The following is a 24,206-nucleotide window of genomic DNA, read 5'->3' as shown; positions in this document are numbered from 1 at the left end:
TAACAAATTTGAAAGAGTGTGAGAAGAGATCTGCAACTTAGATGACTCTTTATGTCTGCCACTGTATTTCAATTAATTGTGCTCTGAATATGGTCTTGAGTCTCAGTTGTAATCTTCTGTTGTAATCTCCACGATTCTCTGCCAAATGTAACACACGGGCTTAAAATGTAGGTAATTGACTAATGAAATGCCTTACTAACAAAATCATGAATTTACAGATTCACATTTTACATTTGTAAGCAGAAATATTCCTCGATTGTTAATAATGGTCATAATTTCACCTCTTCTAATCATTGTAAAGATAATCATGTTTAACTTAAAACCTACATAGAATAGGATTAGCATTTATACAATCACTTTGTAAATTTAAGGTGGGCCAAAGGCTTTAAAATCATTGAATTATTTTTGAAGTCTAATAACTGTTGTGATGATAGAGTGTTAGAAAGAGGCACGCAGCACAGAGCAGTCCCCTTGGTCCAACTCATCCATGCCACCCAAGTGGGCTAGTCCCATTTGGCTGCATTTGATCCATATACTTCTAAGTCCTTTCTATCCATAAACCTGACCAAATGTCTTTTGAATGTCAGAATTGTGCTCAGTTCTATTGTTTCCTCTGGGAGCTCATTCCAGATAAATTGCATGATGCTTTTGCATTATAAATATAATGTTTAAGCAGCCTAGAAAATAACTTTTAATAGGAAATTGAATTGATCCTTTCCCTGCAACTGATAGATCTACACACAAAAGGTGTAGACAGAAATAATAATGTCAAACACCATGGAAACCAACTGTGGCATGAAGATACAATTGTAAAATTGCCTGGCACATGATGTAAAGGAAGGAATATGACATTTGAACTTTTATTTTGGAGTTTACCACAAACCCAATAATGCAACCTCCAATGCACCAGCTCTTCTAGCCTTTTGGAAATGAGTTTAATTTGGGAGTCAGTGAACATCGGAGAGGGTGCTTATAATCTCAAATTCTTGCCCCAACTGGCATGATGTCCAGGGAAGACAAATGTTCATGCTGGCATTCAGTAACCCTAATCAATCAAGAATTCTTCTGCATAATCATGAGCTAACAATTATGCCACTTGCACATACTGCATACTGATCCTAAATTGTAATTTGCATGGATCCCCTGTGTAGTATGATACAACTTCTAACCTGTTGTTTGTGGAAATAAGTTTTTGAATGGGTTGTGCACAGAAAACAAAATCATAAAATACTACTCAAGACGAAATTAAAAGCTTTAAATTCATAAGCAATTTTTTACGTGAAGTTTGTTGCCTTGTAAGGAAGACTGGCACAGCTTTGTCTAGACAGTGTTTTAATGGAACAGGAAATTCTCATTAGTCCAAATAAGCTAATGAAAAACGTACTTGAATTGTTCTATAGTCATTAAGTTAAGGTTTGATATCCTTTGCCTTTATTTTTAATACTTCTTGATTCAGGCAACCCATCAAAATAGCTCATTTTATCACATTCTCAGACTCCCTCAGGGATAACTGTTCTTTCTGGCGCCAGCCTTAGTCTTACATTAACCCCTGATCTGTGTAGCCTTCGGGTCAAAGGTCAGGTGTTAAAACTGGTAGCAATGTAATAACTGTTATCGTTTTTGTTATTCCCACAGGATGCACAGATCATGTCAGACTGGTGGAAGATTTATTTTCTTAGGTAAGGGCTTGATTTCTAGTTCTGATAGTTAAACGTTTTTTTTAAAGAAAAAGAATGTCATGGGTAAAGTGATATTGGATTTGATGTCACATTCCCACAAAAAGGAAGATAATTAAGTGCCTTTTTCAAGTTCATTTTCCCTATAGTTGCATGCCACATGCAGAATATGTTTATGTGTTTATCTTTTTCACAAGGTTTCCAGTTTTTCAGAATACAAATTTGTCAACACTTTGACAAGTTATAATACATACAGTAATCAATATATGGTACTTGTAAATGGTAATTGCCCTGATCTCATATTTGAGGGTAATCCGGATTAATCACAATGGGAATAGATTCATTGTAATTAGATCAACTAAAATTAATTATGACAAAATAGGAGGAAAGAAAGCAACCAGAACCTTGGGTGATGCAGAAATCTCTGAACATGGAGCAGTTCTGCATGCTTTGGAAGGATTGGAAGGTGCAGACTGTCCTACATGAATGTTTAATCCTGGTTCATAATCCTCTATGTACTTTCACTCCTGGGTGAATGTGTTCTTGGCAGTTGCCATCTATTTTTAGTAGGCTTGAACCTCAAGTATAAAATTGTCACCAGGTTTGGAAATGAAGATGTTATATGAGGAAAGCATTATATTTCGCTGTATGTGTTCCATTCTACTTAGAGCACATGACGATCATGTTGGATGCATGAAATTGAAAAAGGTCTGATCTCCATAAGCAATACCTCTTCCTGATGATTGCAAAATTTCCCCCCTCAAAAACAGCATAGCTCACAAATAAAACAATTGCCTCTTTCTGGATTTTGAAAGAAAACTCATGGTTTCTTAAATATAAAACTAATATTACTTCAGATTCTGTTCTGCTGCTAAACATTGACCTTTTTCCAAAGAAATGGTGATTTATTTACAGCAGTGTAGCAATTAAGTCCCTTTTGTCATAAAACTTGCATCAATTAAAATTTACAATTTATCATTTAGGCTTCATTTACATTGCACTGTGAAAATAAAATAAATGAGGAAGCAGAAAAAGTTGAAAACATTCATTAGCTCAGGCGGCATATGAGGAAAAGAGAAACAAATGGAGAGTGAGAATGAGTTTAATGGCATGTATATAAGCACAATATACAGATGAACTGAAAGTCTTGCAGCAGCTACACAGGTATGCAAAATACACTAACAAATAATAAGTATAAATTAAATTACTACACTAGAGAATAAAGATCAATAAATATTCAGTGATTCTCCCAATTTACTCTTGTGGCCTACATATGCACTTGTGGATTTCAGGAGGAAGTCAGGAGAACATGGTCCAGTCCTCATCAAGGGCTCACTAATGGAAAGGGTCAAGAACTTCAAATTCCTGGATGTCAACATCTCTGAAGATCTGTCCTGGAGCCTCCGTCTCGATGCAATCACAAAGAAGACTCAACAGCGGCTATACTTTGTGAGGTGTTTGAGGGGATTCAATATGTCACTGAAGACTCTCAGAAACCTCTACAGGTGTACCGTGGAGGGCATTCTGGCTGGTTACATCACTGTTTGGCACAGAACACTCAGGACAAACAAAGTTCCAGAAGGTTGGTGACTCATCCTGCGACAACACGGGCACCAGACTTCACTCCATCAACGACACTGACAAGAGGTGGTGTTGCCTTACTTTTATCTACATTTTTTAACTGTGGTGTTGCATCTGCTGTCTTGCATTCTACCAGGACATCCCTAAGTCCAGAATATTTTGATATCTTGCCACAAACGCACCTGCTAGAAGTTCTGCCATTTCTTTAAGTAGGCCGAGACTCATTTAATCAGGATCAAGATTCAGAATTGAATGTAATGTAACTATTATTGTGGTTTTAAAATTTAGAAATAAAGTATACAAAAAAAATCAGGATCCAGGGACTTGTCTAAATTTTAGGTTCATCAGTTTGTCCATCAATAAAGATAGTAATTGTATCATTAACCTCAACCTTTGGCACATTACCTGTGTCTTCCACTGTGAAGAATAACACAAAATACTTGTTCAAGGTTTTGCTCATTTCATTGTTACTCATTAATAAAAATAGAGGGTTAAGGGTTTGAGTTTGGGAAAAATTAGATTGTTGTGGAGTAGGTTTATATTTCTCTAAAGGTTGTCATAGCTGAAAGGTGGTAGGGGGGATGAGCTCCCACAAATCCTCTTCATGGTGTGTGACTCAAACAGCCTCTGGACAACTAAATCCAACTCCTGGCCTTCACGTGTGGCATAGTTATGCCTGGTGGAGCAGTTCTCATTGACAGAAGAAGGGGCAAAGCTAGACCACTGGCGCCTTGAAATTGATTGCTCTGGGCACATGGGGTTTGTTAACCATGGATGGTAACACATCTAGGAGACGGAAAACTCCGATTTTAAACCTCCACTGCTTTATGGTTATACCCGCTCACAGCAAAGGTTTTGGGAGTCAATTTTGAGGAAAAACGTGGAGTCAGAATCCCGAAGACGGCTGTACTCAGCACCGGCTTGGCAATTCCTGAGATGCTGCTGGCACCAAACTGTAGCGACCTTCGTCGTTCCATTGGACCTTTCATTAAAAATGGATGGGGTGGTGTTTTACTGCATGGGCAACTGATGGATCTCCATATCAACTCTGCTCTGGCTTGTGCCCTGGAGAGGCCACTCCACAGTGACTACCAGAGGTGCAGTACCCATAGTCGACCATGACTGACGGAGGCCAAAGAAGAAGAAGAAGATAATAAGACCCTGCAATAAGAAATATCAATTTATTTTATCTTACTGCAAGCTTTTTAAAAATTTGAGTGCATTGTCTAGAACAGTTGCTTAAGAAAACAAAAGACATTTTGCCATGTGGAACAGTGGAATTTAAGTATTTGGCACTATATTTCCAATGCTAAAGCTGACTCTTCACTTGTAAAGATTTAAGGTTATAGAATCATGTAGCTGTAGGAATGGACACAGGCTCTTTGGCCCAACTATCCATACTGATAAAGATGCCCATCTAATGTTGGTCCATTTTGCTTAGGTATGACCCATATCAAATTCAAGTTTTATCATTTGTTTGTACGTACAACCCAATGAAATAGTAATCTCTGGTCCTCAGTACAAAAACATGCAAACACGCAACCAGACATAACACACATGCAGGAAAATAATGCATATGTAGTACATATACACATATATAAAAATAAATAAATATTGTTTAATAAATAGTAATATCTTGGAGGGTTAGTATGAGCAGTTGATTCAGTCATTCAGCAGTCTCATTGCCCGAGGGAATAAGCTCTTTCTCACCCTGGTGATTTTAGCTGTGTTACCCCTGTATTTCTGAAAGATGCTGTCTGTGGGGTGGTAGGTGTCCTCAACAATTTGGACACTCTCCAAACAACAATCCTGGTAGATCACGTAGATGGGGAGTGGGGGTGGGGAGGGAGACCCCAGTGATTCTCTCTGATGCTCTTATGGCCCTATAGATTGACCTCTGATCTGACGCTTCACTTCAACTGTAGCTATGATGTAGCTAGCCAGGACGCTCTTTATAGAGTCCTTGCAGAAAGTTGACAGGATGGTGGGTGGCAGCCTTGTGCACTTCAAAATTCTGAGCAAGTACAGTTGTGTTTGTGTCTTCCTCACAAATGACAAAATATTGTTTGTCCAGGATAGGTCACTTGTCTTTGTAGTTTTTTAAAAATAAAAACACAAGCCTTGTGAGCTTGATATTAGTCGTGGGAAAATTACTTGTGGGGATTTTGAGATACAAGATCTAGATGCATTTGGAAAAGCAAGGACTGATTAGGGATAGTCAGCATATCCTGATCTGTGGGAAACCATACCTTACAAATATGACTGAATTTTAAAAAGGGTCACCAAGAAGATTGATGAGGGCAAGATGGTAGACATCTTGTAAGTAGACTTTAGTAAGGCCTGTTAGTAGGATAGCACATGATAGACTGATCCAGAAGGTTAGAACATATAGGATCCAGGGAGAGCTGGTCAATGGGATACATCATTTGCTTGATGTTAAGACATGGTGGGTGATGGAAGAGGTTTGTTTTCAGATTGGAGATCTGTTACAAACATTGTGCTGCATGGATTGGCACTCCTTCCATTTCTGTTTGTTATTTAAATTTATAAGGTAGGTGGTGTTTAATGGTATGGTGAACAATGAAGAAGGTGATAGAGGGTGGTGAAAAAGGAATTTGACATGCTTGCATTCATCAGTCAGGGCATTGATTGCTGGAGTTCAGGCATCATGTTATAACTTTACAAAATGTTGGTAAGGTCATATTTTGAGTATTGTATGCTGTTCTGGTCACCCTGCCATAGGAAAAATAGAAAGGGTGCAAAAAAGATTGATGAAGATACGATACAGACTGGAGGTCTTTGAGATATAAGAAGAGAATGGATAGCTGAGAACTTTCTGAGGAGCATAGAGGATGCGGGGGACCTTGTATATAAAAATTATGAGGGACATTCTTGTTTGACTATCATATCAAATTCTTTTGTCAATTTCATGCTTCAGTCTATCATTATTTTACAGTTCAATAATACATGTCTCTCTCTTGGCTTGGCTTCGCGGACGAAGATTTATGGAGGGGTAAATGTCCACGTCAGCTGCAGGCTCGTTTGTGGCTGACAGGTCCGATGCGGGACAGGCAGACACGGATTTTAATTGTATTGAATGCAACTTCAATCATTTTTATGTTTAAATTATATGGAGTGTCAGCTCCAATTATCACACGCATTGCTGAAGAACAAAATGAGATATTTAATTCACAGTATATATTTTTCCATGCAATCGTATGTCTTGTTATCACCAGATTTCTTTTGCACCCCATGAATCGTTCTTCTTCTCTCAGTATCAGGGTATCTTTTATATCTTTTATATCATGCAGGCATGATATACAGCTACAAGAACAGATATAGGACATTTGGTAAAAAATGTACATTACTCTGAATATCCTTGCTTCTTTGTTCTCAATAATTTTTCAGTTCCGTAAGATGCTTTGATTATTTTTTTTAAAATTGGATATATAATACAATGTACAGATGGACTGAAATTCTTACTTGCTTCAGCCAAACAGGTACATAAGGTAAGTCAACTACATTAGTATAAAAATTACCACAATATGCCGACACAGATAAAGGGTAATAATTTTTAAAAAAATTAAATTTAGACATACAGCACGGTAAAAGGCCCTTCCGGCCCATGAGCCCATGCCACCAATTACAACCAATTGATCTACAACCCGCCCCCCCCTCAAATTTGTTTTCAAGGAATATAAAAGAACTGATAAATAAATATTCACAGTTTCCGTTGGTACAAGAAAAAAACCTGAAATTTCAGCAATACAGACATATCCTTTGGTAGTCCTGGAGTACTTTAGGATCAGGGTTAGGATAGTAAGTGGAGGTTCAAAGGCATGATAGCTATTGGAAAAAGACTGTTCTTAAGCCTAAGGTGTACCTTCTTCCTGAGGGTAGTAGCAAGAAGAGATTGTAACAATGATGACAGGTATCCTTCATGATGTTGGCTACCTTCTTGAGACAGTATCTCACATAGATGTCTTCAATGGATGGAAACTCAGTACCTATGATGGACTTGGCTAGATTTTGATTTTATGGCTTATCTATGGGAATTATCATCCTTTTTTAAAATTTGTTTTGGTCATTGTATTTCCAGTGTTAATTTTCAGGTATCTCATTGCAAAGAATATTCTTTTAGTAATTTTTCTTCTAATATTTAAGCTGCAAGGAAAGATGCGGAGATAATTTTCAGTTAAACTTGTACGGTAATTTAATCCTGAAGGAAAAAGTTTGTTTGAAGCAGCACTGAATTCTAATTGCACAGGAGAATTAATATCCTATTATGACTTTCCTAAGTTATTAAGAAGGCTTAGTCCATGAATATTTTAAAACAAAGCTTTTCAAAAACTTTTGGTGATTGCCAGAGAATACAAAACTACATTAATTTGTCACTCTGCAATAAATACCACTACATTATTTGTATTCTTGATAAAGTCCATTCATATGGTTAAAGCAATTAAATATCACAAGGGTATCCCTGCAGAAGGACTCAAGCCCAAAATATTAGTTATGTATTTTTACCTTTTTACCACACTCCTGTTCGGCTCCGAATCATGGGTCCTCTACCGGCACCACCTACGGCTCCTAGAACGCTTCCACCAGCGTTGTCTCCGCTCCATCCTCAACATCCATTGGAGCGCTTACATCCCTAACGTCGAAGTACTCGAGATGGCAGAGGTCGACAGCATCGAGTCCACGCTGCTGAAGATCCAGCTGCGCTGGATGGGTCACGTCTCCAGAATGGAGGACCATCGCCTTCCCAAGATCCTGTTATATGGCGAGCTCTCCACTGGCCACCGTGACAGAGGTGCACCAAAGAAAAGGTACAAGGACTGCCTAAAGAAATCTCTTGGTGCCTGCCACATTGACCACCGCCAGTGGGCTGATAACGCCTCAAACCGTGCATCTTGGCGCCTCACAGTTTGGCGGGCAGCAACCTCCTTTGAAGAAGACCGCAGAGCCCACCTCACTGACAAAAGGCAAAGGAGGAAAAACCCAACACCCAACCCCAACCAACCAATTTTCCCCTGCAACCGCTGCAATCGTGTCTGCCTGTCCCGCATCGGACTTGTCAGCCACAAACGAGCCTGCAGCTGACGTGGACTTTTTACCCCCTCCATAAATCTTCGTCCGCGAAGCCAAGCCAAAGAAAGAAGATATAAAGGATACTGCTTGACCTGCTGAGTTTCTCCAGCATTGTGTTTTTACTTTAACACGAAAATCTGCAGACACCGTGGTTAAAACACAATGCTGGAGAAACTCAGCAGGTCAAGCAGTGTCCTTTATATAGCAAAGGTAAAAATACATAACCAACATTTTGGGCTTGAGTCCTTCTTCAAGGTATGTAAAAATGTCGGCAGACATCCAAACAAAAGAGTAGGAGGTGTGAGAGGTGGTCGCAAAGGCAGGAGGTGATAGGTGTTGAAGGGGGGGAGGGGACAGCAGCAATCAAAGGGAAGAGGGATGGCTAGGTGAAAGGAGGGGGAAGGGAGGGAGGAGAACTGGAAAAGGGAAGGGAAGGGGAGAGGGGGAAAGAGGAGAGTAGAGCAGAAACCAGAAAAGTCGATGTTAATGCCACCTGGCTGGAGAGAACCCAGACAGGAAATTCAGGAGTTGTTCCTCCAATTTCTGGGTGGTCTTGGTGGGACAGTAAATACGACCATGGACAAACACATGAGTGTGGGAGTGTGACACAGAACTGAAATGGTTGGCTACTGCAAGGTCTCTGTCACTGGTATGAACGGAGCGAGAATTAATATCCTATTACTCAACGAAGCGATCTCCCAATCTGCGCACAGTCTCCTTGATGTAGAGAAAGCCACAAAGGGAGCACCAGATGTATTAAATCGGTCCTGCAGATACACAAGTAAAGTGTTGCTTCACTTGAAAGCCCTGTTTGGGGCCCCGGACAATGGTGAGGGAGGAGGTATGGGCACAAGTGTGGCACCTCCTGCGGCCACAGAGGAAGTTGGTGGGGGGGGGGGTGGGAGGTGGCAGTTGATGGGGAGGGATGAGTGCACAAGGGAATCATGGAAGAAGCAGTCCCTATGGAAAACAGAGAGCGGAGGAGAGGGGAAGATATGTCTGGTAGTGAGATCTTGTTGTAAGGGCCAGAAATTTGTTGGATGTGGAGGCTGATGGGGTTGTAGGTGAGGATAAGGGAAATTCTATATTTATTTGCATCTGGAGGTAGAGGGGGCCAGGGCAGATAAGCAGGAAATGAAGGAGATGTGGATGAAGGCTGAGTTGATGGTGCTGGAGGGGATGCCATGTTTGTGGAAGAAGGCAGACATTTCAGAAGATTTGAACTGGAAGACCTCATCTTGAGAACAGATGCGGCAGAGACAGAGAAAGTGAGAAAAGAGGATAGAATCCTTGCAGGGGACAGGGTGTAAGGAAGTGTAATCAAGGTAGTTGTGGGATTTAGAAGGCTTGGAAAATATGTCGATGGAAAGCTTATCTCCTGATTTGGAGATGGAGAAATCCAGGAAGGGGAGAGTGTTGTCAGAGATGGACCAGGTGAGTTTGAGATTGAGATGGGAGTGGTCGCAAAGTGAATGAAGTTGACAAGCTCAATGTGGGTGCATGTGGTCATCGATATAGCGGAGGAAGAGTTGAGGGGTCTTGTCTGTGTAGGCTGACAACAAAGATTGCTCCACAAAGCCCACAAACAGGCAGACATAGCTAGGACTTATGTAGGCACCCATGACTACTCCTATGATTTGAAGGAAGTGAGATAAGTTAAAGGAAAAGTTGTTTAAAGTGAGGACAAGTTCTGCCAGATAGAGGAGACTGGTGGTAGAGGGTGACTGGTCTGGTCTCTGGTCCAGAAAGAAGTGAAGTACTTTAAGATCTTCTGTATGGGAGATGGAGGTACAAAGGGATTAGACATCCTGCAGTTATGGGGCTTGTTTGATGACCTGTGTTAATGAAACAAACAGTAATTCCATAAAGTTTTAAGTATATGATTTAGAGAAAGTAGGCTATATATCAGTGGAAGAATGAATTAACAGGTAAAAGATTCAAGATTCTTTTATTGTCATGTAATAAAACAAAAAAAATGTGATATTACAGGAAATTTCCTTTAGCCTGCCATAGGCAGACAAAGATTTGCCATCATCACAATTGCCCAGCACTCTTAACGGTCAGGGAAAGAGAAGTGAAAGAGAGTTCCCCCAGAGTCATTGAGCATCAATGGATTTGACTCCAGTGCTCCCACAGCCTCTGCAGCCACACAGCCTTCAGTCCAAACCATTGGCAATTTAACCTCTAACATGATCAGGAAGCCATCAGCGCTCTCGATGCCCTCTCACATCATGGTTCCGATTCCTGTTATCTCTTCAGCCAGTCCCAGCAGTCCTCAATCTGGTGCAAATCCCTTGACCACAGTCACCAGCAGCCCGCAGACTGCTTGGGTTCCTCTCCTCAAGTTATCAACAGCCCATTACCTGTGTGTTCTTCAGCCTCAGAGCCCCTTGCTAGTTTTCCTGCATGGTCACCTTCCTCTGGATCATCTCCTCTGTTTCTCCTTCTCCAATGGGGGTAGTCTCCCTATTTTCTGCTTCACTGGAGTCTGCAACCCCTCGTGGCCACTGCTGATCATAGGTCCCGCTGTCTTGGGCCCAGAACCATCAGTTGCAGGCAGGAGTGCAGTGCTAAATTTTTAGGTGCCATAGCTCACCAAAAACGTCGACAAGGAGGTGCTAGAACTGCCACATGTAGTGCCTGGAGAGGTTCCATGAGGTGCTGAAGCTGCCCCTTGAGGTGTCGGAGCAGTGCTCCAATGAGTTCCAGCAGCACTGAACCCCTGATTGCAGGATTTAAAAATAAACCACTCTTGGTTTCTTTAACAGGCTGTTTAAAGCCTGTGCAGAGCTGATGGCAGTTGCACTGGGAGGTTGGACCCCACAGGGGAGCTCTGTATCTCCGCTCCGCACTCACCATGGGTTGACACCAGCAGCAGTGTTGCTATTACAGCAGCTCTAGCAGTGCTGCCATTTCCTAGGTTATTAATCCTAGATTATAAATGTTCTCAAGTCACATGCCTGGAATGAGTTGTATTCAGAGTTAGCTCTAAAAATGTCAAAAGATTTAACTGAACTGAACAGATGGAAATCATTTGGCCATTATATCTATGGCCGCTAATCTGAAATTAATCCAACTGCTTTCTAGTCGAGCATTAAAACAAATCCTTCAGCTCACCATGTCTGTGCTAACCATTTTGCACAACAACACTAGTTTCATTTGCTGCAAGCTTTCAGACATTAAAAAGATAGAGGAGGGGGACAGGCAGTGTTCAGGAAGCACTGAGACAAGATAGTAGATTGGGTGAGGAAATGGCAGAAGGAATATTGTGAAGAGAAGTGTATATGATCTGCACTTTGGTGAAATGAATAAAGGTGTAAGACAATTTTCAAAATGGGCAGGTAAAATCAGGGGTGAGGATGGTGCTAACATTAATTTCAAGAGGGATAGAATATAGAGAACATTACAGCAGAGAACAGACCCTTCAGTCCATGATGTTGTGCTAACCTGTGTAAATCTACACCACAACAATCTAATTTTTACCTACCTCACACAACATCCTTCTATTTTGCTTACATCCATGAGCTTACCTAAGAGTTTTTTGAAGTCACCTTTGTACCAGTCTCTATCACCACCCTTGGTACCCAAGCACTCTCAGTGTAAAAAAAAATGTCTTCCCTAAATTTTCTTCCATTCACCTTAAACAGATGTCCTCTGGCATTAAGATGCAGGTGAATTCCTCCACATCTTAAAAACCTAAATCAGATTATCCATTAATGACAACTTTTGACAATAGTTGACCAAAATAATCTTAAATATTTTAACTAAATGTTCAGCAAAACTAATTTTTATATATGATCAGTAGAAGGGTTTTATTCTTGTATCTAAGTTTGCATTAAAATATTGCAATTTTAAATATTTTATGAAACAGAAAAATGGAATTTGATCATTCTGGCTGAGCTATTTTGTAGGGCATAGAGTAATAGGAAAGGCTTTGATGCACCCTAGGTGGTAGAGAGAGGTGGTACTGAAGGAACAGGTATGACCTGCAGAAAGCCATCTTCCAGACAAGTGGAGTTTCAGAATGAAAATGGAAACCACGAGAGATACCCGATAGTTGTAGCAGGGTCTAAATGACATCGTCTGCTACAAAACAAAATCTTGTGCAGTATGAGATGGAAAAGCTTCACTTCCTGATGAACTCAATGCTTTTTGTGCCTGATTCAACCACGAAAACAAGAAAGAACCACCACTCCGCACCCCCATGTCCTCTGATGATCTTCTCCTGTCCGTATCTGAGGATGACAAGCATGCTGCCTTCAGGAGAGTGAGCTGATGAAAGCATCTGGTTACTCTGTGCTTACCAACATGTTCATGGATATTTTCAACATCTCATTTTGGCAGGGCATGGTACTCACCTGCTTCAAATGGGTGTCAATCGTACAAGAGCCCATAAAGAGTGTGGTAACCTGTCTAAATGACTATTGACCAGTGGCATTCACTTCAACAGTGATGAAGTATTTTGAAAGGCTGTGTTGAAGCATATCAGGTCCTGTCTGAGCAGTGAAATAAATCTGTTCCAATACGTCTATTGTAGCAACAGGTCTATGGCGAATGCTATCTTCTCCCTGAAGCATAGGACACTCATGGATGACCTTATAGCGGTATATGTAATCCTGAGGGTCATAGATAAAATGAATGGTAACAGTCTTTTTTTCCAGCATTGGGAAATCTAAAACTAGAGGACATGGACTTAAGGTGAGAGGGGAAAGATTTAAAGGGGACCTGAGAGGCAGCATTTTCACACAGAAGATGGTAGGTATATGGAACAAGCTGCAGAACTGAAGAGGGGCAGGTACAATTATCACATTTAAAATATATTTAGAAAGGTAAATGAATAAAAAAGATTTAGAGAGATCTGGTCCAAATGGAGGTAAATGGGACAAGTTTAAGTCGGCCCCTTGGTTAATATAGAAAATGTAGGGCGAAAGGCCTATTTACGTGCTTTATATCACTGACTCTGACAGGATGATGGTGTGGTGAGTAAAGTATTTCCACTTTTTACCTAATGCCCTTAATCTGTACCCATATCCCAATGGACAATCAAGTCTGCTATTTTAGAATTCAAATGGTCCAGTCTTGGAAGGGACCTTGCAAGCTTCAAAACTCAGAAGACAGTGGATAAAAACAGATAATGTATAATATCAGTACTTGAACCGCAGCAGAATTTAGAGGAAAATGGAAACTAACAATTTGAAGTTAAACAAGTGTATGAAGAGGGATGAGGATGGCAACACAGCAGACTACCAGTTAGAGTCATGGAACAATGCAGTACAGAAACTGTACTGCTCTTGTGTTCATGCTGACCATCAGCAACCTATTTATGTGCAACCTTCATTAAATTCCATTTTTATTTCTCCACATTCTCATCAACTCTGCCCAAATCTGGCCACTGAACCATACTTTCTACTGGCCCAACTAACCTACCAATCTGCACATCTTTCGGGCTGTGGAAGGAAACAGAATACTAGAGGTCAAAATTGAAGCTGGGATTTTGGCATTGCAAAGGAGCCACTGTATCAGTTACACTACTGTGCCTCTATGTGCCGCTCACAGCTTCAGGAAACCAGCTCATTCTTTTTAAATTTAATTTTGTTTTAATGTACAGCACAGTAACAGGCCCTTCTGGCCTTCAAGGCCATGCTGCCCAAATACATCCAATTAACCTGCAACCCCCAAATGTTTTGAAGGGTGGGAGGAAACCAGAATGCTTGGAGGAAATTCATGTAGATACTGGAAGAACATACAAATTCCTTACAGACAGCCCCACATTTAAACATGAATCACTTGCACTGTAATAGCACTGAGCTAACCACTGCACTGACAGTGCGATGGATCTCTGTGAAAAGTGAGTCCTGACAAGTGCTCTGGTTTCTTCCCAAATCCTATTGCTGTTGGTTTGATTGGCTACGATGAATGATCAAAATAACAAAATGGGAGTTAATGGTCTGTGAAAGAAAATAACTGCACGGAAGAGGAGAATGGAACTGATGGAATAGATATGCGAGCAGCTTGGATCAACCTGATCAGCTGACTGGCTTCCTTTCTGCTATGATCAATGAGCAATAAATATAAGTTCATGTTCTGTATTTGAGCCACATGAATATTATTTCTTTGTATTACATTTCCAACTTGTCCATTCTTTTTCATGAAGATGCCTCAAGATCATTTGCATATCTGCTGTTCATATGCCGTTCATTGATTCATCCCAGAGGCCATTTTTCCTCCAGTATCTCTGTGGTGTCATTGGCTATGTTATTAGTCAATAACCTCTTTGAGTAACTAGCCATAACTTTGTTTTGAGGTGTGAAGAGCTCAGGGAGAGACTGAAATGGCGGTGCTGCCTGAGCTGGTGTGGACCTGGGAGAGTAGGAAGCAGAGACATAGAGCTGGTCTGCAGGGTCTAACCAACTGGTCCTTTTATTTACAACTCCATACAGACTTTAAACGGAACCAAAGGTGTTTTTTTAATTAAAGTCTTGCAACTGCAGTGTCTGTGTTGGGCAGCAGCTACAAAGTGTTGCATACTCCAGGGAGCAGAGGACTGGTACAGGGCACAAGAGAAGGGGAGAACACCTCCCAATGTGAAAGAGAAGCAAAGGAGACATCCCTATAGGATGGTGACCATGGCAATGAAGGATCCAAAAAGGCTGCGGGCTGCTGGTGACCAGCTCATTGGAATCAGATATTGGAACTGGGTAGAGGAGTCACGTGATGGAGTAGTGGCCGGTAGGGGAACTCCAGCCCTCTCCAGAAAAGTAAAAAAAAAGATAGAGAAAAAGCAAAGGCACAAACATAAAAACCAAAACAAAGTGAAAGTAAAAGTGTGGAGAAAATGGCAGCGAAGAAAGAAAAAACCAAAAACAACGGGAAGAAAAGAAGAAGGAAAGATGTCGGAAGAAGAGGGTGAAGGCCTTACCTGTACGAGGAGGCCCGCCGTGGAGAGAGAAGCCCGCTCCCTGAGGTCAGTCGAAGCCCCAAACTCGGGACTACAAAAATGGCTCATGCAGTCAAACAAAAGTGCGCAACCACGCATGCGCGAATCCTTGCACATGCGCGATGCGCAAGACAAAAATAACACTGACGGGAGGGGGGACCAGCTGAGGAGTCGATCTCCACAGCTGAAACAGACAACTACAACACAACAGCAAGAGGAAAACATAGAAAATAACGACTACAAGAAAGAAGAGAGTAAAAATAAGAAATCAAAGAAACAACAGATGACCAACCCAGAGGAAGAAGACCAACACCAAGACACTTCTAATAAAAATAAGAAGACCAAAAATATCCAACAAAATAAAACAAACAACCCAACAAGAAAACCAGAAGAGACAGAGGTAAAGGACACAGATCCTGGAGTGGACTCAGAAGAAGAAGAGGAAGAACACAGAGAAATGGAAGATGAAGGGAAGGGCTTAAAGAATATATGGAAACAGTAAAAGAATGGCAGTCACAAGAATTCAGAGAAATAAAAAGAAGAATAAAAAGTACAGAAGAAAAAGTGAATAGATTAGAGATGATCATGTCAGATATAGGAAAAAGAGTAGACAAGGTGGAAGAACGAGAAACAGCCATAGAAATGGAAGTAGATGACTTAAAAAAGAAATTAGAAGAATCTGATAAAAAAGTTAAAGAGACACAAGAGCTGTTAGCTCAGAAGATAGATATAATGGAAAATTATAATAGAAGAAACAATATAAAGATAGTGGGCCTTAAGGAAGATGAAGAAGGCAAAAATATGAGAGAATTTATAAAAGAATGGATCCCCAGGGTCCTAGGAAGACCAGAATTACAGGAAGAAATGGAAATAGAAAGGGCACACAGAACATTAGCCCCTAAACCACAAACTCAACAAAAACCAAGATCCATTCTAGTAAAATTCCTAAGATATACAACAAGAGAAAATATATTGGAGAAGGCAATGAAGAAAATAAGAGAAGACAAAAAACCACTGGAATACAAGGGTCAAAATTTTTTTTTCTATCCAGATTTAAGTTTTGAACTCCTGAAGAAGAGGAAGGAGTTTAATGCAGCAAAAATGACCCTATGGAAAAAAGGTTATAAATTTATGTTAAAATACCCAGCAGTACTTAAAATAGTTATTCCGGGGCAGCAAAACAGACTATTCTTGGATCCGGAAGAAGCACGAAAATTTGCAAAACAACTACAAAACAGACAGAGAGATGAAGAGATGTAACAAGAACAAAAATGACAACAAACTATATGTATGTGTGTATGTAGGTATATATATATATATATATATATATATATATATTTCTTTCTTTGGCTTGGCTTCGCGGATGAAGATTTATGGAGGGGGTAAATGTCCACATCAGCTGCAGGCTCATTTGTGGCTGACAAGTCCGATGAGGGACAGGCAGACACGGTTGCAGCGGTTGCAGGGGAAAATTGGTTGGTTGGGGTTGGGTGTTGGGTTTTTCCTCCTTTGCCTTTTGTCAGTGAGGTGGGCTCTGCAGTCTTCTTCAAAGGAAGTTGCTGCCCGCCGAACTGTGAGGCGCCAAGATGTACGGTTTGAAGTGATATCAGCCCACTGGTGGTGGTCAATGTTGCAGGCACCAAGAGATTTCTTTAGGCAGTCCTTGTACCTTTTCTTTGGTGCACCTCTGTCACGGTGGCCAGTGGAGAGCTCGCCATATAACACGATCTTGGGAAGGCGATGGTCCTCCATTCTGGAGACGTGACCCACCCAGTGCAGCTGGATCTTCAGCAGCGTGGACTCGATGCTGTCGACCTCTGCCATCTCGAGTACTTCGACGTTAGGGATGAAAGCGCTCCAATGAATGTTGAGGATGGAGCGGAGACAACGTTGGTGGAAGCGTTCTAGGAGCCGTAGGTGATGCCGGTAGAGGACCCATGATTCAGAGCCGAACAGGAGTGTGGGTATGACAACGGCTCTGTATACGCTTATCTTTGTGAGATTTTTCAGTTGGTTGTTTTTCCAGACTCTTTTGTGTAGTCTTCCAAAGGTGCTATTTGCCTTGGCGAGTCTGTTGTCTGTCTCATTGTCGATCCTTGCATCTGATGAAATGGTGCAGCCGAGATAGGTAAACTGGTTGACCGTTTTGAGTTTTGTGTGCCCGATGGAGATGTGGGGGGGTTGGTAGTCATGGTGGGGAGCTGGCTGATGGAGGACCTCAGTTTTCTTCAGGCTGACTTCCAGGCCAAACATTTTGGCAGTTTCCTCAAAACAGGACGTCAAGCGCTGAAGAGCTGGCTCTGAATGGGCAACTAAAGTGGCATCGTCTGCAAAGAGTAGTTCACGGACAAGTTTCTCTTGTGTCTTGGTGTGAGCTTGCAGGTGCCTCAGATTGAAGAGACTGCCATCCGTGCGGTACCGGATGTAAACAGCGTCTTCATTGTTGAGGTCTTTCATGGCTTGGTTCAGCATCATGCTGAAGAAGATTGAAAAGAGGGTTGGTGCGAGAACATAGCCTTGCTTCACGCCATTGTTAACGGAGAAGGGTTCAGAGAGCTCATTGCTGTATCTGACCCGACCTTGTTGGTTTTCGTGCAGTTGGATAACCATGTTGAGGAACTTTGGGGGGAATCCGATGCGCTCTAGTATTTGCCAAAGCCCTTTCCTGCTCACGGTGTCGAAGGCTTTGGTGAAGTCAACAAAGGTGATGTAGAGTCCTTTGCTTTGTTCTGTCTGAGGGCAAAGACCATGTCAGTAGTTCCTCTGTTTGCGCGAAAGCCGCAATGTGATTCTGGGAGAATATTCTCGGCGACACTAGGTATTATTCTATTTAGGAGAATCCTAGCGAAGATTTTGTCTGCAATGGAGAGCAGCGTGATATATATATAATATATATATGTATATGTGTGTATGTATCTTTGGCTTGGCTTCGCGGACGAAGATTTATGGAGGGGGTAAAAAAAGTCCACGTCAGCTGCAGGCTCGTTTGTGGCTGACAAGTCCGATGCGGGACAGGCAGACACGATTGCAGCGGTTGCTAGGGAAAATTGGTTGGTTGGGGTTGGGTGTTGGGTTTTTCCTCCTTTGCCTTTTGTCAGTGAGGTGGGCTCTGCGGTCTTCTTCAAAGGAGGTTGCTGCCTGCCAAACTGTGAGGCGCCAAGATGCACGGTTTGAGGCGTTATCAGCCCACTGGCGGTGGTCAATGTGGCAGGCACCAAGAGATTTCTTTAGGCAGTCCTTGTACCTTTTCTTTGGTGCACCTCTGTCACGGTGGCCAGTGGAGAGCTCGCCATATAATACGATCTTGGGAAGGCGATGGTCCTCCATTCTGGAGACGTGACCCATCCAGCGCAGCTGGATCTTCAGCAGCGTGGACTCGATGCTGTCGACCTCTGCCATCTCGAGTACTTCGACGTTAGGGGTGTAAGCGCTCCAATGGATGTTGAGGATGGAGCGGAGACAACGCTGGTGGAAGCGTTCTAGGAGCCGTAGGTGGTGCCGGTAGAGGACCCATGATTCGGAGCCGAACAGGAGTGTGGGTATGACAACGGCTCTGTATACGCTTATCTTTGTGAGGTTTTTCAGTTGGTTGTTTTTCCAGACTCTTTTGTGTAGTCTTCCAAAGGCGCTATTTGCCTTGGCGAGTCTGTTGTCTATCTCATTGTCGATCCTTGCATCTGATGAAATGGTGCAGCCGAGATAGGTAAACTGGTTGACCGTTTTGAGTTTTGTGTGCCCGATGAAGATGTGGGGGGGCTGGTAGTCATGGTGGGGAGCTGGCTGATGGAGGACCTCAGTTTTCTTCAGGCTGACTTCCAGGCCAAACATTTTGGCAGTTTCCGCAAAGCAGGACGTCAAGCGCTGAAGAGCTGGCTCTGAATGGGCAACTAAAGCGGCATCATCTGCAAAGAGTAGTTCACGGACAAGTTTCTCTTGTGTCTTGGTGTGAGCTTGCAGGCGCCTCAGATTGAAGAGACTGCCATCCGTGCGGTACCGGATGTAAACAGCGTCTTCATTGTTGGGGTCTTTCATGGCTTGGTTCAGCATCATGCTGAAGAAGATTGAAAAGAGGGTTGGTGCCAGAACACAGCCTTGCTTCACGCCATTGTTAATGGAGAAGGGTTCAGAGAGCTCATTGCTGTATCTGACCCGACCTTGTTGGTTTTCGTGCAGTTGGATAATCATGTTGAGGAACTTTGGGGGACATCCGATGCGCTCTAGTATTTGCCAAAGCCCTTTCCTGCTCACGGTGTCGAAGGCTTTGGTGAGGTCAACAAAGGTGATGTAGAGTCCTTTGTTTTGTTCTCTGCACTTTTCTTGGAGCTGTCTGAGGGCAAAGACCATGTCAGTGGTTCCTCTGTTTGCGCGAAAGCCGCACTGTGATTCTGGGAGAATATTCTCGGCGACACTAGGTATTATTCTATTTAGTAGAATCCTAGCGAAGATTTTGCCTGCAATGGAGAGCAACGTGATTCCCCTGTAGTTTGAGCAGTCTGATTTCTCGCCTTTGTCTTTGTACAGGGTGATGATGGTGGCATCACGAAGATCCTGAGGCAGTTTACCTTGATCCCAACAAAGCTTGAAAAACTCATGCAGTTTGGCATGCAGAGTTTTGCCGCCAGCCTTCCAGACTTCTGGGGGGATTCCATCCATACCTGCTGCTTTGCCACTTTTCAGTTGTTCGATTGCCTTATATGTCTCATCCAGGGTGGGAACCTCATCCAGCTCTAGCCTTAGGGGCTGTTGAGGGAGCTGGAGCAGGGCGGAATCTTGGACTGAGCGGTTGGCACTGAAAAGAGATTGGAAGTGTTCTGACCAGCGGTTGAGGATGGAGATCTTGTCGCTGAGGAGGACTTTGCCGTCTGAGCTGCGCAGCGGGCTTTGGACTTAAATAGAGTATAGGTAAGAACTAAGAAGGGAAAGAAAGGGAAGAAAGGAAGTAAGGAGGGAATTAAGAGAGTGACCTTTGTTATATATGAAGATTAAAATCTTTTCTGGGGGGGGGCTGGGTGTGGAAGAATTACAGTCACTGCGAAATCAATTGACGCTTGCGAGTGTATTCGCAAATCCAAATGGAGAGTGGAGATATGGTTGCCCGACAAGGGACAAAGGGCAACTCAGAAAGGGGAGGGACTATTGGGGTTAAAGGAATTTTAGATATGAGAATAGTGGAAATATTTTATGTTTTAGAAATGTTGTCTTATAATGTGTTCAAAAAAAGGAAGCAGAAATGGTTAAGAAGGGAAGGTGGTAATGAGGAAACAGAAAGGAAAGATAAACAAAGTATGAAATGGCTATGTTGAACTATATGACTTTAAATATTAATGGAATACATAACCAAATCAAAAGGAAGAAACTGTTAAATTTACTGAAAAAAAGAAAAAAATTGATATGGCATTCGTACATGATAAACCTATATAAAAATGGGAACAAGATCTAAACATAAAGATAAAGAATGAAACATGGGAGAAGCTATGCTCTGGAACTATGAGAAATACAATAAACACGAGGTTACGTATGATACAATATAACTGGATACACAGGCTATACATCACACCTCAAAAGTTAAATAAATGGGACCCAACAGTATCAGACAGATGTTTTCGCTGTAAAAAGGAAATGGGAACAACAATTCATGCAATTTGGACATGTGAGAAAGTGAAAAAATTTTGGGAAGATCTAAACCAGATATTAAATAAAATCACAAAAAGCAATATACCAAAAAACCTAGAGATCTTCCTCCTAAGTAATATAAGAAACAAAGAATTTGGACTCAATTTGGATGGAGCACAAAAAAGATTTGTTATGATAGCCCTAGCTGTAGCAAAAAAAAATGTATTATGTCAACCTGGAAATTAGAAGATAACTTGAGAATACAACAATGGTATATAGAAATGAATAAATGTATTCCATTAGAAAAAATAACATATAATTTAAGAAATAACATTACAATATTCGAACAAATATGGGAGCCATACATGAAACACAACAGAGAAATCCTACTGTGGACTTCCACCATCTAAAATGACAGAAAGATACATTGAATGTAAGAGGAATCTTAAGAGAGGAATTAGGAAAGCTAAAAGAAGGTACGAGGAAACTATGGCAAGCAGGGTGAAAACTAATCCAAAAGAGTTCTACAAATATGTTAATGGTAAAAGGAAAGCTAGAGACAAAATTGGTCCCTTAGAGAATCAGAGCGGAAAACTGTGTGTAGAGCCTAGAGAAATGGGGGAGATATTGAACAGTTTCTTTTCTTCGGTGTTCACTAAGGAGAAGGATATTGGGAGATGTGAGATAAAAAAAGCAAATTGGGTAAATATGGGGAATATAGAGATTACAAAAGATGTAGTTTTAGGGCTTTTGAAGAATATAAAGGTGGATAAGTCTCCAGGACCAGACGGGATCTTCCCCAGGACATTGAGAGAAGTGAAGGAGGAAATAGCAGAGGCTCTGGCGGTAATTTTCCAAATGTGATTAGATATGGGGATAGTGCCGGAGGATTGGCGCATTGCGCATGTGGTTCCGTTATTTAAAAAGGGTTCAAGGAGGAAGCCTGGCAACTATCAGCCTGTAAGTTTGACGTCTGTGGTAGGTAAATTAATGGAGAAAATTCTTAGAGATAGTACTTATAAACATCTGGATAGACAGGGTCTGATCAGGAGCACTCAACATGGATTTATGGGAGGAATGTCATGTTTGACCAATCTGATTGAATTTTTTGAAGAGGTGACTAGGAATGTGGATGAGGGTAGCGCAGTGGATGTTGTCTATATGGACTTCAGTAAGGCCTTCGATAAGGTACCACATGGAAGGTTAGTTAGGAAGGTGCAGTCTTTAGGTATAAATTTTGAGATAGTCAAATGGATTGAACATTGGCTGAAAGGGAGAGGCCAGAGAGTGGTAGTGGATAATTGTCTGTCAGGTTGGTGACCAGTGGTGTGCCTCAAGGATCTGTATTAGGCCCATTGTTGTTCGTTATATACATTAATGATCTAGATGATGGGGTGGTGAATTGGATTAGTAAATATGCAGACGATACTAAGATAGGTGGAATAGTGGATAATGAAGAAGGTTTTCAAGGATTGCAGAGGGATTTGGGCTGCTTAGAAAAGTGGGCTGAAAAATGGCAGATGGAATTTAATGCTGATAAGTGTGAGGTGCTTCATTTTGGTAAGAAGAATCAGAACAGGACATATGTGGTAAATGGGAGAGCATTGATGAATACAGAAGAGCAGAAAGATTTAGGAGTAACAGTACATCGTTCCCTGAAGGTAGAAACTCACGTGAATAGGGTGGTGAAGAAGGCTTTTAGTATGCTGGCCTTTATCAATCATTGCATGGAATATAGGAGTTGGGAGGTGATGTTGAGATTGTATAAGACGTTGGTGCGGCCTAATTTGGAGTTCTGTGTGCAGTTCTGGTCGCCTAATTATAGGAAGGATATAAACAGAGTGGAGAGAGTGCAGAGAAGGTTTACCAGAATGTTACCTGGGTTTAAGCATCTAGAGTATAGGGAGAGATTGGACAGATTAGGTCTTTATTCTTTGGAGCGTAGAAGGTTGAGAGGGGATTTGATAGAAGTATTTAAGATTATGAAAGGGATAGACAGAGTGGATGTGGATAGACTGTTTCCGTTAAGAGGAGGAAAGATTAAAACAAGAGGACATGAGTTAAGAATTAAGGAGCAGAGGTTTAGAGGTAACATGAGGGGGAACTTTACTCAGAGAGTGGTAGCCGTGTGGAATGAGCTTCCGGGAGAAATAGTGGCGGCGGAGTCAATTGTATTATTTAAGAAAAGGTTGGACAGGTATATGGATGAGAAGAAGATGGAGGGTTATGGGCATTGTGCAGCGAGGTGGGACTAGAGAGGTGTGTTTGGTTCGGTGTGGACTAGAAGGGCCTAATGGCCTGTTTCCGTGCTGTAATTGTTATGTTATATGAGAAGATAATGAAAAGAACTACTCAGTAAAATTTCGTGTTTATTTTTATTAAGTGACAACATTGTTTAACAGGTTTAATGTATCTTATAGATTGAACTTTAAATAAATGGGAAAGGGAGTGAGGGAGGGAGGGAAGGGAGGGGGGAAAAAGGGGGAGAAAACGACACTGTATATATTGACCGCAGACCCCACCTCACTGACAAAAGACAAAGGAGGAAAAACCCAACACCCAACCCCAACCAACAAATTTTCCCCTGCAACCGCTGCAAACGTGTCTGCCTGTCCCGCATCGGACTTGTCAGCCACAAACGAGCCTGCAGCTGACGTGGACATTTACCCCTCCATAAATCTTCATCCGCGAAGCCAAGCCAAAGAAGATATATTTAAGAAGATAAATGTCTGTATCTTGGTCAATATGGTTTATAGTGTGAAAAATAAAAAATTTAAAAAAAAAGATATTGGAACTGAGATTCGGAGGGTGCTGAGGATAAGAAAAGCTCCCAAAGAGCTGCAAATGCAGAAGGCTTCCTTATCAGGAGCTTAGGTTGCCAATGGATTGTACAGGAGTCTGTGAAGCTGCAGAGGCTGCGGGAGTGCTGGATGCAAATCCATGGATACTCGGTGTCTCTGAAGGGACTCTCTTTTGCATCTTTTTCTTTTACTGTAAGGGGCACCAGGCAATACTAATGGTGACTCTTTGTATCTTTTAAGGCTGGCAAAATAAATTTTGTTTAATATTAGATTTTCTGTATTAATGACAATCAAGGAATCTTGAAAATCAATATGGCACCTGAGAATTTTCCTTTAATCTGGATTTTTAAAAAATCTTTACATGACTGCATTTCAGCCACACATTGATGAAGAGAAAATCCTTAGGATTGATCAATACTCTACCTGTGAAAAATGAATCAGAATGGAATATCGAAGTGCCTACTTTTTATAACTATCATCATTGCTGGAAAAGTTATGTATTGGGGAACT

General features: G+C 41.6%; 1 long non-coding RNA gene across 2 annotated transcripts in view; it reads left to right on the top strand.

Moving 5' to 3' along the window:
• LOC138763682 (uncharacterized) overlaps positions 1–24,206 on the top strand; it is a 130,941-nt gene that overhangs the window by 73,635 nt on the left and 33,100 nt on the right. Inside the window, exons 2-3 of one of the 2 annotated variants that reach the window (XR_011357724.1) lie at positions 1,636–1,679; positions 2,969–3,492. This is a non-coding gene — a long non-coding RNA (uncharacterized lncRNA). Of the gene's footprint in view, positions 1–1,635; positions 1,680–2,968; positions 3,493–24,206 lie in introns of those variants that run through there. The other variant, XR_011357725.1, reaches the window with a different exon arrangement.

The sequence above is a fragment of the Narcine bancroftii genome, chromosome 5 (assembly GCF_036971445.1).
Source record: "Narcine bancroftii isolate sNarBan1 chromosome 5, sNarBan1.hap1, whole genome shotgun sequence".
Classification (NCBI taxonomy): Eukaryota; Metazoa; Chordata; class Chondrichthyes; order Torpediniformes; family Narcinidae; genus Narcine; species Narcine bancroftii.
The sequence above is the reverse complement of the archived record's forward strand: the minus strand, read 5'-3'. Positions and strand labels throughout refer to the sequence as shown.